The sequence below is a fragment of the Lissotriton helveticus genome, chromosome 9 (genome assembly GCF_964261635.1).
Source record: "Lissotriton helveticus chromosome 9, aLisHel1.1, whole genome shotgun sequence".
Lineage (NCBI taxonomy): Eukaryota > Metazoa > Chordata > Amphibia > Caudata > Salamandridae > Lissotriton > Lissotriton helveticus.
In genome coordinates, this window is record NC_136070.1 from 320708865 (window position 1) to 320727839 (window position 18975).

Below are 18975 nucleotides of genomic sequence, written 5' to 3' on the forward strand. Positions count from 1 at the left end.
GCATATACAGAGGCTGCTATGAAGCGTTTTTGACGCTGTTTGCGCGGTCCCATAATGAAATCAAGCAAGTCAGCACCATCAGTAAGTAAAGTCAGGTGTTGCTTAATTTCTGCCAGCGTGGATGTTTGTAGCCATTGAAGGCAGAGCTTGCCCACACTGTACGTGGTAATTATCCCTGGGTGTTGTCTTTGGGAATATCTAGGGTCTGGCCTTGTCAATTTGAACCCCTGGATTTTGTTCAGGAATCTGTCTTGACAGTTATTAGTATTTGTGGGCCAGATCAACCACTGTTTCCAATCAGGATGTGTTCTGTTTTGGCTTAATATATGGTTTACGTCTATCTCCTCATCTAAAGATATATTACCGTTCATTGATGGCTTTGGAATAGACGGTTTGTTTAAGTCTTTGATTTTGGCTAGGCCAAGACAGGTAGTTTGTTGAACAGTGTCATTCAAAAATATAATTTGTTCTGGGATCATGCAGGCTCTAAACAATGATTCTATACCTTGTACTTGCCATTCCTTTGTACCCCAAACACTTTTTACTTCAACATTTTTGTCCCAGTATTCAAAACCAAATGTACTCATTTGCTCAAAAAATGAGTCTGAATATATCAATTTAGTGTTTGTAAGCATGGTCTTTGTACCTGTCTTATTTGACAATTTGAAATAAAATGTTTCTGCATTACTTGTGTTGAACCCTGAAAAATATGAATATTTGTCATAAAAAGTTCTTGAGCTACCTTTTGGATGGGTTGCACAGTGTTCCCATTGATTATAATTTAAAACATTTCTAGGTTGTGCAGATTTATGCAGATAATGATTACTATAGTGATTATAGCAGAACATTTTATCATAATTAGACGAACCCTGCAAATAATCATGTTTTGTAAATTTAGCAGACATCACTAGGTCAGACATCATATTATTAATGCTTTCAACGTCCCAATCATCAGCAACTGAGCTTGGTTTTACAAAGTCACTCAATGAGATCTTGATTTGATGTGGATACTTCAGGATTTCAACCGGACCATAGATTTCATAATCAGTATTGTCCCATGCTACCCCACCGGGTATAGGATTGGCTGTGAAGTTGACTGAAGAAAGTTCTCTTTTCTCGACGTGTGAAGACGTGTGTGGTTTGAGGACCAAGTTGATTTTCTGGCTTGCTGTGTCCATTTTAGCATATTTTCCCTCAATGAAGTGTCCCAAACATAGTACCATGATGAGCCAAAGTATGAGGATAAGTGCACCTAAGGCCACCCAGAATTCAATCCATCGAGAAATCAGACAGGTTTCTTTCAGATGTTGAAAAAGTTCCTTAGCTTTGTCTTTAAAGGTTTTTGTTGATGTTTGTTCCTTTGATTCACTCAGGTTTTCAGATGAATCATTGAAGTTGATGAAGTAACCGGATGCCGTTCTGTCTATTGTTCCTATTGTTTCAGGATTGCTGTTTGCTTTATTATTGTGTTTTGTTGCAGCAGCATAGTCATTTGTTACTTCATTGTAGATTGGTGTGTCTCTGCTAAATGTTTTTATTTGGGTTTTTAGAGGTTTAAGTTCCATAGCATTGTTGCATAGTCCTTGTTGTTGTTCTGTTGGCATTTCAAATGTGAGTAGCCTCTTAGATTGAACCTCTGTGTTTGTAGCAAACCTTGGTGTTCTACTACTTATCGGGAGTCCACTCGGCCTACTGTTCGTTATCGGCCACATGATTGTGGTTTTATCAGGTCGATTGATACAACTCTGTTCTCCTTTTTACCAGCAAGGGGCGGTAGTACTACTGATCTTGTCCCGTTGATAGACAAGACAGGAACTGCTTTTCTGTAAGAAGGCCCAAATTCCTTCTTTACCGCGATCTTTTCTCTGACTAGATCCCCGACTTTTGGAATCCAGACAGTTCTTGCTGGGACAGGTGGTTTTTCTTCAGTGGTCGTTGGCTGTTGTTTCAACTTTATGTTGCTCAGGTCTTTCCTTGTTTCGTTTAAGTCCTGTAAAATAGCCAAACGATCTTTGATATCAAAGCTTTTTTTCTTTAACCACTGAAGTCTGACTGTCAAGATCTAAGACCATCATTCTAGTTCCAAACAATAATTCGTACGGACTGAATCCCCTCAGAGAATTTCTTGGCAGGTTATTTAGACTACGTTGGACACTTATTAGATGTTTGACCCACCCAGCTCCCGAACCTAATACCTTTGCTGTTATAGATTGCTTTATGCCTTTGGTTTTTTCTTTACACCATCCCGTTCCCTCAGGTAGGAAGTGAGAAGAGTCCCGCTATGCTATGCTCATTTGGCCATGTTTTTCATACGCTTTAGGGCAAGAAGAAAAAACATTCAGCCAAACGTAGCATGCTTCTAGCGTATATGCCATTATAGACTCGCAAATCTTTTTATAACAGTCCAGACGTCAGCCGAGTGCTGGGGTCTACATCACAAGTGGAAACTAGTCTTTATATGTTAATTGGACGCATTAATTTTTATTGTTGATCAATTCTGGAGTGAAACGCCATGCTAATATACCGTTTCTCTCGCCACTGCGATCTCTATTGCAGTCTGGGCAGTTCTTTACAAAGATGTGATGATGCAGGCTCATACCTGGCCACCAGTACACTGATTGTAATTCTTCCAGGGAATCTTTTAGTTTGAGGTGTCTGAGACCCTCACCCATATGTGCGTCTGCTATTAACAAGCCTCTCCTGTCCATGTTTGGAATCACTCTGTCCCCCACTCCAGGGATTCGAGCAAAAGGAACGGAGTTTGCATCGATTATGTATGTATAATTGAGTGGATAGTTGATCGGTAGTGCTGAGCAGTCGCCTTTTGATGACGTTTTCACCGCCAGCACTGTTTCACCGTCAATGTATTTTACTGCACGCTTTTTCTTGACTACGGAAGCCGATTCAGTTGCTGCCGTTGTGGCTTTCTCAGCCAATGAATTCCCTGCAACGTGAACGCCATCACGTTGATGACTCAGTGTATGTATCACGTGAGTCTTTGGTAGTTCTTTTTGCAAATGAACTACTTGTTCCCAAAGCATTTTATGCTTGATTGTGCCTCCTTTTGCATCCTTAAAACCATTCTGAAGCCAGATCTGCAAGTATTCATTGTAAGACTGAACGCAATAATACGAATCGCACACTATGAGTGTGGGGAATTCTCGATCGGTATTTTCAAGCGCCATCTTGAATGCCAGTAGTTCAGCTCGCTGAGCTGTACAATCTCCCAGAGATTGTGTTTTAGTGACCGCTGGTTTAAATTTCCCTTCGTGCCAGCGACCTTTAACAATCGCGCACGCAGCACTGTAAGCTTGTTTACCCCCAACTGCGGGTTGTGCTGATCCGTCTGTATATATTATACAGCCGTAATGTTCTAGAGGCAGAATTTCGATTGGCGGAGGACATTCAAATTCGTATTGGAGAAATTCTTGTGTTTTTAAGTTGGGATCAAATTCATATACCACGTCTGTTGCAGCAAGAGAATTAGCCCACTGTATCCACCTTGGATGGAGTGCTTTAGCATTCGGAATGCTTGCCTTTGTTACCGCCTCCAGGGCTGGTATCGGTGTCACGATGATTATTCGTTTACCTTGTGCTAGGGCCCGCTCCTTTGCTACAGCTGTCTGTACCGCGGTCAGAATTTTTTCCGTTGGACTAAATTTAATTTCAGCCTTTGTGTACAAGTGTGATTTGTATGCAATTGGTACCTTTTCTCCCTCATTAGAGGTCAGGTATGTGAATCCGCATCTTCCTGGGATGACTCGAATCACAAGATTGCGTGTGTTGTCACGTGTTTCTAATTTTGTTTTAATGAACATGTCTGTTTGTAAAGATCTCAAAATTTCTGTGTGTTTTTGAGTCCAATTGGTTCTTTTAAAATCTGGTTTTATTAGATCATAAAGGGGTTTGATCCTTTCTGCGTAATTTGCAATGTATGTTCTTCCGAAATTTAGGAAGCCTAGAATTGATTGTAAGTTTTTTAGTGTTCTAGGAGCTTGGAGTACAGCACATTTCTCTAGGAAATTGTCAGCCAGGCTTTTGCCTTCACTTGATAATTCATATCCTAAAAACAGGACTGTTAGATGGGCAATTCTTGATTTTTTAAAGTTGAATTTGTAACCCTCTGCTGCGAACCCAAGTATTATGGTGTTCACTCTCTTCAAGTGAGTATCCAAGTCATCATCTGTTAGGTAAATGTCGTCGACATATGATAATGCCTCGTCATCGTATGTTTGTAGTAATTCTGTTACTCTCGTTGAGAATAATCCTGGGCTGTTCTTGTGCCCCTGGGGTAAACGGCAGAAACTTTTTTGCGAGCCATTTACCGAGAACGCAGTCAAATATCTGCTCTCTGGTGCTATATTTTGACAAAAGAATCCATTAGAGATGTCTAATGTTGTTTTGTATTTTTTGCGCACTATGTTATTCATTAGTGCAGCACTATGCGAGTTTTGTACTGCAAATGTTTTGCAACATGAGTTAAGGTGTCTGTAATCCAAAACTAGACGATATGAGTTGTCTGGTTTGGAGACAGGAAACAAAGGATTGTTCATTTGTGAGGTGCAAGTTTCAATCACCCCCTGGTATTCAAGTTGATCTAGGATCTCTTTTACCTGTTTTTTAGCTTCTTGCTTAATTGGGTACTGGCTCTGTGCAGTAGGTTGTGATTTTAACTGGATTTTGTGGGGAGGAGAGTCCTCATCCCATCCTACATGATTTTTATATAAAGCAGGAGCTTGAGCTACTGCCCACTTTCTAGCAAGTGTATATTTTTTATGAATTGGAATATGATTTGAGAAGGCAGGCATAATTATTTCTTCGCCATGAGGACACTCCCTGACAAACTCTGGAGGCCAGTCTCGTTCAGCTAGAAGGATGTCATAGCCCTTGGACAGATTATCCCAAAATAGTCCCCTTATTTTTCTAGTCTTATCCCCCTCTATACGCAATGTAATTTCATATATTTTATGAGGTTTGCTAACTCTGGTATCTGCAGTTTCCACCTGAATGTATTCATTCGTGTCCACTGTCTCCAGATGATTCATAAGGACTTTGCGAGCTATGCTCACTTCTGCTGCGCTGTCTAGCATTGTCTGAGCCCATTCTCTGTTTTTCAGCTGTGTTCTCAGTATTCTCGGCATCTTTGATTACTTTAATACTGGCTACCTTCTTTTTGGGAAATTGTAACTTTTTATTTGGATGAGCAGGTTCCTTGTCTTTGGACTTGACGTGCTCTTCCCTGTGTTCTGATCGTCCTCTTCTTTCCGATTTCTGCGAGGAAGTCTGAAAAGATTGAGAGGGACGTGTATCATTATCTTGATATCTATCAGGTTTCTTTATATTATCCCTATTTCTAAGGTTGTATTTTTTCCCAGAGGGCTCACTTTGGGGAGACCTGCGTCCTTGGTTCAGAGATCTTTCTCTCCGCCGAGGAGATCTTCCTCTGGACTGGAATCTTTTTTCTTTAGGATTGGATTGTTTGTTTCCATCCCAGCTCTTTTTTTGAGTGTTTAAATTATTTTTAATAAATACCTTTTCAGGACTTTCAATCAGTTGAGGTTTTACCGGTATTCCACCCAGACTATCTCTTCCTAGTTCTTCATAGGATTTCTCTATGATTCTGGCAATTTCAGTTGGTTGGTCTGCTATATCTGTCTCTTTTAACCTTTGGCGGATCGCCACGTTTGCTGCTTCTCCCTTTATGTTGGCTAATAATATAGCCGAGACCTGCTTGAAGTCTTTCAGTAATTTCATACCAAGAGTTAAGGCGGGTTCTGGACCATATTCATCTTGAATTTGTTTTAGCACATCTGGTATTACTGACATGGATGGTACACCATGTGTTTTTGTGTATATGGAAGCAAAGACTGTACCCCAAGTGTCACAGTCTTCCACGTGTGGTGCGATTCCCATTGGAAGACAGATAGTCAGAATCCTGTGTTTTTCTACCGGGGTGGTGTCTGGAAACACCGCCTCTATTTGAGTGATTTTTTGTGCTAGCCAGAAAGGTATTTGTTCCCGTTTTGCGGGTACTTTACCCAGACAGGACTGTATGTTCTGTGGTGTAATTTTATTTGTGTTACCCTGATGAGGGTTCAGCTGTGGAATTTTAATTGCTGGTTGGACTGTTGAAGTCCGCATTACATATTGGACTAATTGTCTATGTATTTTGATTAGTTGTTTTAGCTGTATTAAAAGCTCTGCTGCAGGCATTTCTTCAATGTCTGGATGTGGTGTATATCCGGCTAGGACCGGCCACGTTGCTCCTGGTCTACCTAGTGGACCGAGCCTGGTGATGTGATTATTATGTTATAGGGCGCCATGAAACAAGAGCAGGTGCTCTTGGAATTTGAGTGGTATTTCCACCTCCTCGAAAGGATTGTAGATATCCGGTGGTTCCTCTATTTTATAATAGTGGAACTCTTTTGTTACAGCGTTTGCTGCTGGAAAGTTTATCCATGAATAGAATACCTCTGTCTGCCGATATTCGTGTGCCTCAATTACGAATATGACTGTACCACCTCTCGATGTCAGTCCATTTTCTATAAGTTTTAAGGTTATAGATTTCCTTATGTTGACCGGGATGAGTATTGCATTTGGGTCATTTTCCAGCAGAGTATTGTCTGCTACTAGGAGTTCAGCTGCTATTCTAGCTGTCTCCCTTTCTTCATCACTGTCTATCATTTTACCGACAGGAAGGTTATTCTGTTTGTTTGCAGATCAGGTTTCTATGGAAACAAAGATTAGATGCACAATATTTTGGAACAGTGTATCCTTCAACGTTGACTAAACCAAGAACCATACATAGGAGTCTCCTCCTGCGAGGTTTGGCGGATATGACCTTTCACCCACTCCAGACGTCTTTGGAGTATTATGGGAAAAAAGGGGTTCTGTGTGAAAAAGCACGACTGAGTTACTCTAATGTCTTGCGTTAGTTTTATCGCCTATCCAAACGTTTGGGCGCCATGTAGTGTAGTTCCTATTATCCCAATAGGCTCTGCGCATTGGAATAATACCTTCAATAGTATAGACCTAGGACAGAGGTTAACTAGGTCTTCTACTGACGATATTAGACTTAAAGTTTTTGGTTTTGCCAGCTAGCTCAGAGTTCACTAGAAACTTTCTCGAATAGGCAAGGAGGAGTTTAACCTCCCTGGATAGACAAGAAGGGATTTAGTTTCTGACAACCATAGAACATGACAACTTTGCTCTCCCCTAATCAAGAGTGTATCTCTAGAGTCGTGTGAAAACAAAAGACAACTTATTTTACTCAGTCAGTTTAGTGCATTCTTAGTTTCACCAGATTGTAGAGAAAAGGAAGAGACGGGCGTGTTCAATAAAAGATGTTATTTATTGATCAGTCTCTTTTCTCGTACAAGAGAAATGAATCGATATTATTGCGATACTTATGGTTAAGTAAAGTGCATACAATAAAAGCAGGAGTATAAAATAATACTGCAGAAGCATTGATATGGTTTCTAAGCCATATGATATTTAAAACTGATAAAATAGATACATACATATATACATTTGACTAATCGTACTCAACTGGTGCTTCTAACCACGCCTACCCCAGTGTACCTGACCTAAGCCTAATACGTGGGCGGGAGTAGATAAGTAGCAGTTTAAGTTAAGTTTGTTTTGCCAAGTGACTGACTCAAGAATTCTCTGCAAGGGGTTATTCAGTTCTGTACCTGAGATCTAGAATGGTTGAGGGCTGGTATCTCTCGTCTCTGGTCTTGATATTCCAGCTGCCTGCGAGGGCTGCTTGGAAGCGCCGGAGCTGGATTTCTCGGCAGGAGAAAAGCAGCGTCTCGTTCTCAGCGCGTCAGGAAGGTGGGGCAGCGCCAGCGGGGTCCGCTCTGTGCTGGCCTCTTCGGCAAGTCTCGCTGCTCCGATCTCATCACCACCGCGTGTGTTTGCTTAAGGCAATGTCGGTAATATTTATACCTGTAAGGTGCCGAGATTGACGTAAGGATGGACATAGATACGTCAATAAGGATGTCATACGGACTGGTCGTTAGCACATTCTTTACTGAAGTTCTCGGTGAAATCAAAACAATGGCCGCAGGGATTTTCCCAGGTTGTCATAGGTTTGATTTGTTTTGAGAACTCCGTATGCCTTATCAGGGGCTGGAGGAATAGTGCTTGCCTAATTAGAAGGCAAGCGTTATGACCTAATCAGATAACGCGTTCCTGTGCCGTGGTGTGGCTTAATCAGATAACGTTTTTTTTTGTACCGTGGGATGGCTGCTAGTTAATTATTAACCAGAACAGGGTCAGGAATAGGGGGATCGATACAGAACCTATAGGAATACATCACAGGACTGCACTAACAACTTTCAATTTATAGATGGTCAGAGGAGGGCTCACTGGCTTCGTAAAAGATGCATTAAATTCAGATATTAATTGTACCCGCTAGCTGGCGATGTTTTAATGTAGCCATGTCCAGATGCTTACCCCAATTCATGTTATCCTGAATAATAACGCCTAGGTATGTGAAATCTTTCACTTTCTCCAGGGGGCAGTTATTCAATAGCATTACTCCTCCTGAGAGGCTTTGTGGGTTGAATGTCATATATTTCGTTTTTGAGACATTTATCTCAAGACCCCGTGTGTGACAAAATGTCCTCGAAGAGTATTAGTACTCGCTGTAAACCACTGGAGTTTTTGCTATTAAGAGGGTATCATCGGTGAACATAAGAATTGGAATTCTTACGCCCGCCAATTTAGGTGCATCCGTTGGGGTATCCTCTAAGAATTTTGCAACACCATTTATAAAAATAGAAAACAAGGTTAGGGCCATAACGCAGCCCTGTCTCACCCCTCTGCCCACTCTAAATGCGGGAGTAACGTGGTCCTGGCTTCTGATGAAGCAAAGCTTCGCATATTTTGCGACCTTGCCGAAGTCATGAACCTCGTTTATGTGTAACAAGGTAATAAGTGTACGTCTTACTAATGTTCATTTTATGTTAAACGAGGTTTCCAGACGCTTGCCTATGTGTTTTACTAAAATAATTTACTCGAGTCATTTAAAATGTCTGCCGCTTGTATTTAGTTACTGCGCATGCGTCAGTTACACTCACGTGTCCTGACGCGTCTGCAGAGTTGGAGGGAAAATTATGCGCATGCGTAATACATAGCTTGACCCATAATGTGGTACTGCTCGTGCCACTGCTCTTGTCACCGTTTCTATGTAGCTAACATTTAGACTGCATAAGTATATTTTATGATGATAAGTTGAAAGTACAACCCTGTGATGTGATTTCATAACGTTATGTTTGTGTATTAATTTGTTCTCGCTTACTTTTCATGTACCGCGGGGAATGGGGGTCCGAACTGATTGGGAGCCATATTGACGGTCTCTTCTGCGCATGACCAGGGAGCACTGAAAGGTGGCCACTTTGGACAGTGGAACTCAGCCAGCTGGCAGCCACAGTCAAGATGCGCCTGGGAAAGCCACCTCTGCGCTATGAGAACGGAGAATGTTGCTCCTCATGTGTTACATTGTTAATTTGTCACTCGTATTTCTGCACGGTTTCTCATGGGAACCCCAATTTTGCTAGGCGGTACCCAAATATGTAAAGTAGGCATATAAATCGTGTATTCTGATTGGTGTGTTACCCAAATCCTACCTTAGGACCAATCCAAATTGAGGGATTCTGACACTTTGCAACATTGGGGGGTGGTACACTGACCCAAAAGAGTATATCTACCCTGGGTTCACCTAGGGAATTGTCCGACTTGTCTGGTTTAGCTGACCTGTCACTGACCCATCGTACTCAATAGGTGACTGAAGATACAGAGCGCTGCGGAGCACTCTGTCCGAAATTGACCATAGACTAAGGTTTTACTAAACCTTAAAGTGCTGGCGAAGCACTTTGCTGGGAGTTCGCTGACCCAATCGGGATCTTGATCGATAGCTGCAGAGAGGGTGGAACGCAGGCATTGCTTCCAAACTGCGGGTGTGGTCCTGTCCTGAGCGGTCCTGTCCTGAGGGTTTGCTGTCCTGTCCTGAGGTCCTGTCCTGACTCCTAATCTGAGGGTATCCTGTCCTGTCCGGGTGTCCATTCTGCACCTGCTGTCCTTTGAAGGGTATCCTTCCTTGGGGTTTCCTGTCCTTAACTGACCCGTGGCCAGGGTTTGGTTTCCACACCAATCTAGGTAAATACTGCTCTAAGTTCCTTAAACTTGCACCTTTCTATATTCTCTGTCTTTTTTGCTTAAATAAAGACACTCCTTTGCACACGTTGATTTTTCCATGCTTTTGCCGCAAACTATTGAATCATAAAGTCAAGTGCATATACTCTTAAATTGTTCCTATGCTATCCTACCTTTTGGAAATCATATTTTGCATTGCAGTTTGTCATTTTCTGATATGGTCTCGAACGGCCTTGCTCAAATATTTTAAAGATTTCTTGCCTTGAATGTATAGCATATTTCCTTTGCATCTCATTATTGCATTTAAATGGTTACACTGACTTTATTTCTCTATAGTTATGTACTTTTCATTATCTTGGTTATTGATTGCCTTATTCTTGTAAGCCTAATGCTTGAGGATAACGAACTTTAGATAAACATTTTAAAACTTCCAGTTGTCCGTGGTCATTTACAACAGTATTGAATGTCATTTTGAAATTGCATTTGCTGCCTTTCCTTTTACAGCTAGGCCCCTGATCCATTGAAGTCATAGGTACCCGTGTCGGTGGATGGTAAGTCGGGTACACTGAGTAAAAACAGTAGGGAACACACACACAATTGGTAGCAGCCCGTGAAGTCGCCTGGTCAATGAATAGTGTGAATTGAAAGTATATGGGCCCTGAAGCCGGAAACGGCGAAATCATTGGCTGGGTGACCTCGCGCGCTCTATCAGTTTTCTGGTAGATCAGAGGATGGTTAGGGACTAGCTAAAGGTTAGGCAGGATTAGTTAGACTAGTTAAGTCGGAAGCTGCTAGTACATTAATGCTGCTATAAGAGCGGCTGTTCCGAGGGGACTGATCACTCTCTTGTGAATACGCTGCTGAAATCAATGAACTGTTTTTTTCATTATTATTCTTGTTCTTATATTGTTATATGTATTAATCCATGCATTTGTAAACCGTATTGTTTCTTGTTGTCCGAACTCCCCGGGGAATTGAAAGGGCAAGTGGTGAATAGAATCCATTGTCCTGAGGTCACAGGCTTGAGGAAAGTTAGGTGCAGGTTAGGATAACCGGGAAGCACTAACTAGGGGTTTCTGAATACATGTGTGAATAAATGTCAGTAACGAAGTTCATTGGCAAAATTCCCATAGTGGCGTAACCTAGTAAGGGTCACATCGGAAGAGTAGCAGGTTCCTCGGAGCTTGGGTGAAAGCAAAGGGGTCCGCTGGGAAACCTTAGACTCGGATATATCCCGGAAAGAAGTGGATGAGTTTAGGGGAATAACAGGTTCACCAATGCTAGAGTGAAGGGTAGGCGGAAGGGATCTACCCGCAGCGCGTGAAAAGTAAATGGAAGTAGTTTACTTGCAGTAAAAGAAATCTTTCTGTCTAGACACTTGAGCACTGTGGCGAATGTGTATTCGTTGTTAAATAACCAAGCACTGAGCACTTTAGAAAGAAAGAAAGTTTCCGTTACCTTGTGAAGGGAGGGAGTCAGTCGCGAAGCGTCTCTGACGTCACTCCGTGCCGTGCTGGGATTGGTAGAAGCAGCGGGCGGGTAGCGGGGCTGGAATTGTAAAAGAGGGGTGAAGCGCCGAGGAGTGAGCACTGTCTCACGAAGGGGCCGCGCACCCATTGGCCGAAAATACTTGAACGCGTGCACCTCATTGGTCGCACGGAATTGCAAGACGCGTTCTGATTGGAGGTGATTTTGTAAACAGAATTTAGCGTAAAAATCGTATGTGGCACTCGTATTGTCCAGAGACTAGACCCGATCCAAGAAACCAAGGGTTTGAAAGGGATCAGTGGAAAGCTAATAGATACGATATCATGTACGGAGCTAAGAGAAAGATGTCCCTTGTAAGTAGGGTAAAGAATTATTTCAAAACGGACAAACCGATTAAGTCTAGAGAGGGCGTTACTATCCCGCCACCGAATACTCCTGCCTCATTCATGATGTTTGACCGAGGGTACAATACCTGTGTGTGGTTGGAGAATTGGGTAAGGTACACAAAAGATGACGGAGTATTGGCTTTTCCGTTAGACGGTACCTTCAATGGTAGGATTTTATTCAATTTGAGAACCCGCATGAATGAATTACATCCCAGACCGAGACTAACGCAGTATGAGGCATTAGAGGAATGGGAGATTGAGGCTTTTGAAAGAGAGAAACCCCGAATGGACAAAGGTCTGACTAAGTGGTACCCCCGGCTGAAACAGGAGACCAGGGATAAGAGGATGAAACAGTGGAGGCAGAGCATGATTGTTGAGGGTCTGTTTCCCATGATGCCAGCATGTACCCCTTCGGGGGAAGGGAAAAAGACAGAAAAATGTAAGCATTGGGGAGCCCTTGAAGAGTCAGACGATGAATTGTTAGATGACATCTTTACGAGAAGTCCGCCCCCTTATAATGAAGGAGCCCGACCTTCCAGTGCAGGAGAGAATCTCCAGCGTCCATCTATTAAGGAGGAGGACAGATCCCTATGTAGGGGGGGAGGGGGCCAGGTATTGCCCTATTTCGAGAAGCCCGAGCCCCCGGAGGTACGCAATATATATCCTAGAATGCCCGAGAGCTCAGAGGAAAAATATTCCCGTGAAAGAACATTTTACCCCAGACCTCTTTATGAGAACGAAGAAAAGCCAGTAGGTTCAGGAGTACCCTTTTTGCAGCCTCCATATGGGGAAGAGCGCAGGTCGTTGGGGACAGGAACTTTGTTCCCGAAACCAAATTATGGTGGGGGTCCAAGTGAAACGCATCCTACTGCCCCGAGTCTTACCCCTCACCTGACCCCACAGATGATACCTGACCAGACATTAGGAAGAGTACTAGAGGAAAGGGAGCAAGAGGCCCTAGCTAGACAGAGGACAGAAATAATTCAGAAAATCTCCCAGTTAAATACCAGTCCTGAAGCTTTGACTATTCCGGTAACAATCGGACCAGTGGTTCCGTTGTACGGGAATAATCAAGGAGGTCTGAACCCTCCAGTTATGAACCCGATAATGGCCCCGCCGAGGCAAGAGCCCCTACTGATAGACGACCAGTCCAGTGAGTGCGAGTCCGAAGTTGTGTTCTTGGACCTGCCAAACAAACAAGCAGGGAAGGGAGTGCAGAAGAGGCATAATCCTTTTGATACAAAAGAAATTAAATTAGAATCAGCAACGGGTACCAGGAGTGTCTCTTTGGTAACGCCGGAAGAAATTGAAAATTGGAGTCGTGAGTTGGAAAAACAGGCTCCGCAAACGAAACCTTTAGACCTCTACAAACTGAGAGTAGAAATAGAAGAATTAATGGCAGGAAATGTGGGGTTAGACAGATTGAATACCTATTCTGAAGAAGAGTTGCTGTTTATGTGTAAAAGTCTTACCCGAAGTACTAGGGTGCTCCACGAAAAACTGACCGACACTGCAGCTAGTATGGGAATAGATATATCCAGATCAAAGCCCTTACAGAAACCATACCGAGCTGAGTTCTCAGACAAGGATTTAGAGAATTTAAATGTGTCAGGAAGGAAGTTGCAGATTAAAGAGTTGCTTGCGGTTTTGCAAAAATGGGGAGATGTGGAAAGGTGGAAAACGAGGTGGGCACGTAAGAAAGATGAGGCCCGATCGAGACAAGCTACCCCTGAGTTCCCTCTGAGAGAAGTAGACAAGCCCGAAACATTATGCCCCATGCGTGAAGTACCAGGTGGGAGGTATGTGCACGTTCCATTGTCCAGACAGGATATTGTGTCCTTTACTAACGATTTCCCGAAGCTGCGCGAGAAACCAGTGGAATGGTACCGGCAAGTGGAAAGGTTCGTAAAGGTGCAGAAATGCCTGTGGAAAGACCTGGATGGGTTTTTCGACATTGTGGTCCCGGTCGATCTATAGACCGAGTGTAAAATAGCCATAGCCTGGCCCAGTGAGGAGTACACAAGAGATAAATAAACAGGGGAACCTTCGAAGGAAGTCATGAGAAAGTATGAACAAGTAATTCAGCACTTGAAACTAAAGGTGCCAGCTAAGGAAACTGATTGGACCAGGATAGATAGAACAACGCAGGAAAGAGAGGAGACAGTCCACTCCTATTATGAAAGGCTGTTACAGGTGTTTAAAACATACAGTGGTATAGATAACATCGAGATGAAGGACATGACGCACTTCATTTACAGGTTTGTAAACGGTTTAAGACCTGAAATTTGTCAGTGGATAAAAGATAACAAAATCTGTTGGCACTCCAAAAAGGTAGACGAAGTCCTGCGGTACGCAAAGTACTGCGAGGACGAGATGGCAGAAAAGAAAAAGGCTCTCAAAGAAAAAGTGATGTGGGCTCAGGTGAAGCTCGCAGAACAGCAGGAAAAGCAGTTGAGTAACATGGTCAAAAATGCAAAGAACGAAGGCCCTGGGGGAGGGGGAGGAGGCAAGCCCCGGCCCAAAATGAGCAGGGAGGAGGCTATGAAGAAATTTCCCTGCCATCAGTGCGGCGAAATTGGACACTGGCGTAACGAGTGTCCTTACTTGCCCGAAGATAACCCCAAAACTCCTGATTTAACTCCACAGACGCAGAAAGAGAGACCGAGAAAGACTCAACCACAGGTAAAAACAGTTCAGGTGCCCCGAGCACCAAAGCAAGTGTACAGGGGAAAACAGGCAGAGGGAGATGAGATAGAAGTCTGGGAAAGCAATGAGAACAGAAATGCAGCAACTTCGCAGTATCTTTTAAATGATACCTTCCTTTGTGATGACCAGTACTGACGGGGCCTGAGAGGGGAGGACGAGGAGTGCGTACTTGGCGCCTCCTTGCCGGTAGACCAGTCCGGACCATACATTGAAGGAAAGGTTGACGGAAACGATGTCACCTTTCTGTTGGACACTGGCGCTACCCGTTCTACTGTGAGAACAGTGGACGTTCCAAACCTACCCCTCTCGGGAGAAGCCATCCAAGTAGTGGGTGTATCTAATCAATTGATTAGTACTCCTGTTACCAAGCCCATGGAGATCTCAATTGGAAACTTTAAGGAAATGCATAGATTTGTCGTTTGTGACACCAGTCCAGTGAACTTACTGGGACGTGATTTGCTGTGCAAAATGAACTGTACCATCTTTTGCACACCAAAGGGTGTGGAAATTCAGACCCCAGATGAAGACGGCATTTATAAATTAATGTTAGTCAGACCTGACTCGGAAATTAAACGAATGACCATGCAGGATTTACCCCAAGAACTCCAAGAAGCAGTGAAGCCAGAGGTGTGGGACTTTACTGGGAAAGATGTAGGGTTAATGAAAAATGTGGACCCCATACAGATAGCAATAAAAGACAATGCAGTATACCCCAATACTAAACCCTACAGAATGAATGCAGAAGTGAAAGCTGTTGTTGCTGTGGAAATACAGAAATTGCTGGAAGGAAACATCATACAGGAGGTAATGAGTAGCCCATGTAACTCTCCGATTATGGGCATCAAGAAGCCTAGTGGCAAGTACAGAGTAGTACAGGATCTACGAAAAGTCAACAAAATAGTAGTTCCCTGTTGCCCTATTGTCCCGAACCCAGCAGTGATTCTGTATCAGATTCCCTGGGATGCTGAGTGGTTCACTGTGATAGATTTGTGTCATGCATTCTTTTCCATTCCTTTGCATCCAGATAGCAAATTTCTTTTCTCATTTGCCTTCGAAGGTCACGTGTATTGCTGGAACCAGGTCCCTCAAGGGTATACAGAGAGCCCCTCTATCTTTAATCAGATCTTGAAAAAAATGTTTGGAAACTTTAGTCCTACCTGGGAACTCTGTCTTAGTGCAATATATAGACGACCTCTTGGTGGCGTCTAAAAGTCATAAGGATTGTGTGATTGACACCATTGCCCTACTGAATCACCTGTGTGAAAAGGGACATAAAGTGTCCCCTGACAAGTTACAGTTTTGTGCAAAATCGGTGAAATATCTGGGGCACCAGATAGAAAAAGGTGTCAGAAAAGTGACATCGGAAAGAGTGAGGATAATTCAAAAAATGCAGTTACCCCGTACTCAGAAAGAGATCAGAATGTTCCTGGGTGTGATAGGATACTGCAGGCAGTGGATTCTGGGATTTGCAGTCCTAGCTAGGCCCTTGATAAAAATGACCAAAAGAGGAACGCCCGAGATTGTAGAATGGGATGATGAAAGCTTAACAGCCTTCACCAAACTACGAGATTGTCTGTGTACAGCCCCTGCATTGGTGAATGCCAGACTATTCCAAAGAATTTGCCCTGTTCTGTGACACTCGTGATAATTGTGCATTGTCGGTCCTGACACAAGATCATGGCACAACGAGAAGGCCTGTGGCATATTTCTCTGCCACCCTGGATCCAGTGGCTGCTGGATTACCAGGTTGTCTGAAAGCAGTAGCTGCTACCTGTGCCAGTTTAGAGCAGAGTGAGTCAATTGTCATGGGACATCCGGTAACTGTGTATGTCCCACATGGAGTGGTAATTTTGTTGACCAGAACCAAAACTCAGTATCTCACTCCTAGTCGGCTGACTAAATATGAAAGGATTCTTGTGGGTGCTGCAAATGTAAACATTGTTAGGTGCAGTATTCTGAACCCAGCCACCTTACTTCCCGACCCAAATGATATGGAAGGGGGGGTGGATGATGAACATGATTGCATAGACTTAACAGAATTCAACACTAAGCCACGCCCAGACATAAAAGAAACGCCATTGCCTGAGCATGACAAAGAATTATTTGTAGATGGTTCATGTCTAAGGCATGAACGAGGAGGCCTGAGTGCTGCCTATGCGGTAGTATCCTTAGAGAAAATCGAGGAAGCAGGTTACCTATATCATATCAAGTCTGCACAAGTAGCCGAATTGATTGCTATGATAAAAGCTTGCCAAATTGGGAAGAACATACGCATAACAGTGTATACTGACAGTCAGTACTGTTATGGGGTTGTGCATGACTTTGGCCAGTTGTGGCTACAGAGGGAGTTCCTGACTTCATCAGGTACCCCCATTCGAAATGGAAAGGTTGTTCAGGACCTTTTAGAGGCAATCCAGTTACCAAAGGAACTGGCAGTGGTAAAATGTGCTGCTCATAAGAAGAGCATGGACAAGGTATCACTGGGAAACGATTATGCTGATCGAGTGGCCCAATGGTGCGCAAGAGATCGGTATATCGTAAATCCAAAACGAGGGGGGCCAGGAACCAGCTGCCAACTTCAAGTGTTTGAAGAAGTGCCTACATGGGATGAAGTGAAAGAGTGGCAGCAGGCGGCACCTTGGCAAGAAAGAGAGAAGTGGAAGGACGATGGGTGTAGACCAAGACGTGTGGATGGTGTCATTATAGGTCCAACTGGTATGCCTGTGTTACCTAGACACCTACTTAGCACAATGGCAAGGTTGATACATGAAGGATCACACATTGGTAGGGACGCCATGATTCTAGTGTTCCAACAGACTTGGTACAGTAAAAAGTTCAGGAAAGTAGCAGAGTCCCTCTGCCAGAGGTGCCTGACATGTCAAAAGATGAACCCAGGGAAAAAGACTGTAGTGGAACTGGGGAAAATTGGGAGGTCCGGGGGTCCCTTTGTAAGGATACAGGTTGATTTCATCACCATGCCCCGTTGTGAAGGGAAACGATATGTCCTTGTCATGGTCTGTTTATTTTCAAAGTGGGTGGAAGCTTTCCCTACTCCCCAAAATGACGCAAAAACAGTAGCTAAGTGTTTATTAAAAGAACTGATACCTAGGTTCGGGGTTCCAGTCACTATTGAATCAGACCAAGGCTCACATTTTCATAATGAAGTGATCGACGAACTCTGTAAGGCCTTTGGAATTTCACAGAAGCTTCACTGTGCCTACCGTCCAGAGGCTTCTGGAGTAGTGGAACAAATAAATGGAACTATCAAAAACAGACTAGCAAAACTGTGTGATGCAACTAAATTGACCTGGGTGAAGGCCCTGCCCTTGGTCCTGATGGGACTCAGAAGTATTCCTGATCGCAAAACAGGCCTAAGTCCCCATGAAATCATTATGGGAAGAGTGATGAGACAAGCATGGGTACCAGGAAGCAAACTGTTGAGTATTACTGATGATTTGGTGCTTGAATACTGCAAGAGATTGGGTGACCAAGTGTGTTCTATCTCTCGCCAGATCGGAGAAGACGCCATCCTCAATCCAACGACTCCTCTCCACAAACTGGTCCCGGGGGACTGGGTGAAGATAAAGAAGCATACTCGGAAGAGCTGCCTGGAGCCAAGGTGGGGAGAAAAACGTCAGGTGATCTTGGTAACTACCACAGCAGTAAAGTGTGCAGGAGTTCCACGCTGGGTACACGCCAGCCACACCCAGAAGGTATTACCAGACGAAGAGCCTGAAGAAGAAGGGCGTCCAGCAGAGGACTCTGCAGGAGCCAGACCGGAAGTAGCTGACGACGTACAGCCCAGTACCAGTCGAGCTGCAGAATCAGCAGATGTTGGCCCAAGAATAGTTGATAACGAACTGCCAAGAGTCCAGCCTGCTGAAGGGGTCCAAGAAGCTGAGCCAGAAGTAGCTGAAGACGAGCTGCCAAGCATATGGCCAGAAGAGTGGATTCCATTGATTGATCTCACTGAAGATCCCATTCGAACAAGGGAGCGACTTCAGGAAGGTAGAGAGTGGACTAGTGAGGAAAAGCAAGGCACAGGCGAAGAACCTCCGAATCTTGAGATTCACATCAAAACTGAGGAAGGAGAAGGTCAGACAGGGATAGAGCACGTGATTGATACAGAACAAGTGAATAAGACTGAACAAGTGCCCGATACTGAACAAGTGCAGGATACAGAGCAAGTGTTTGATACTCCTCCACTGACACCTGATATTGGGAAGGGACAGAC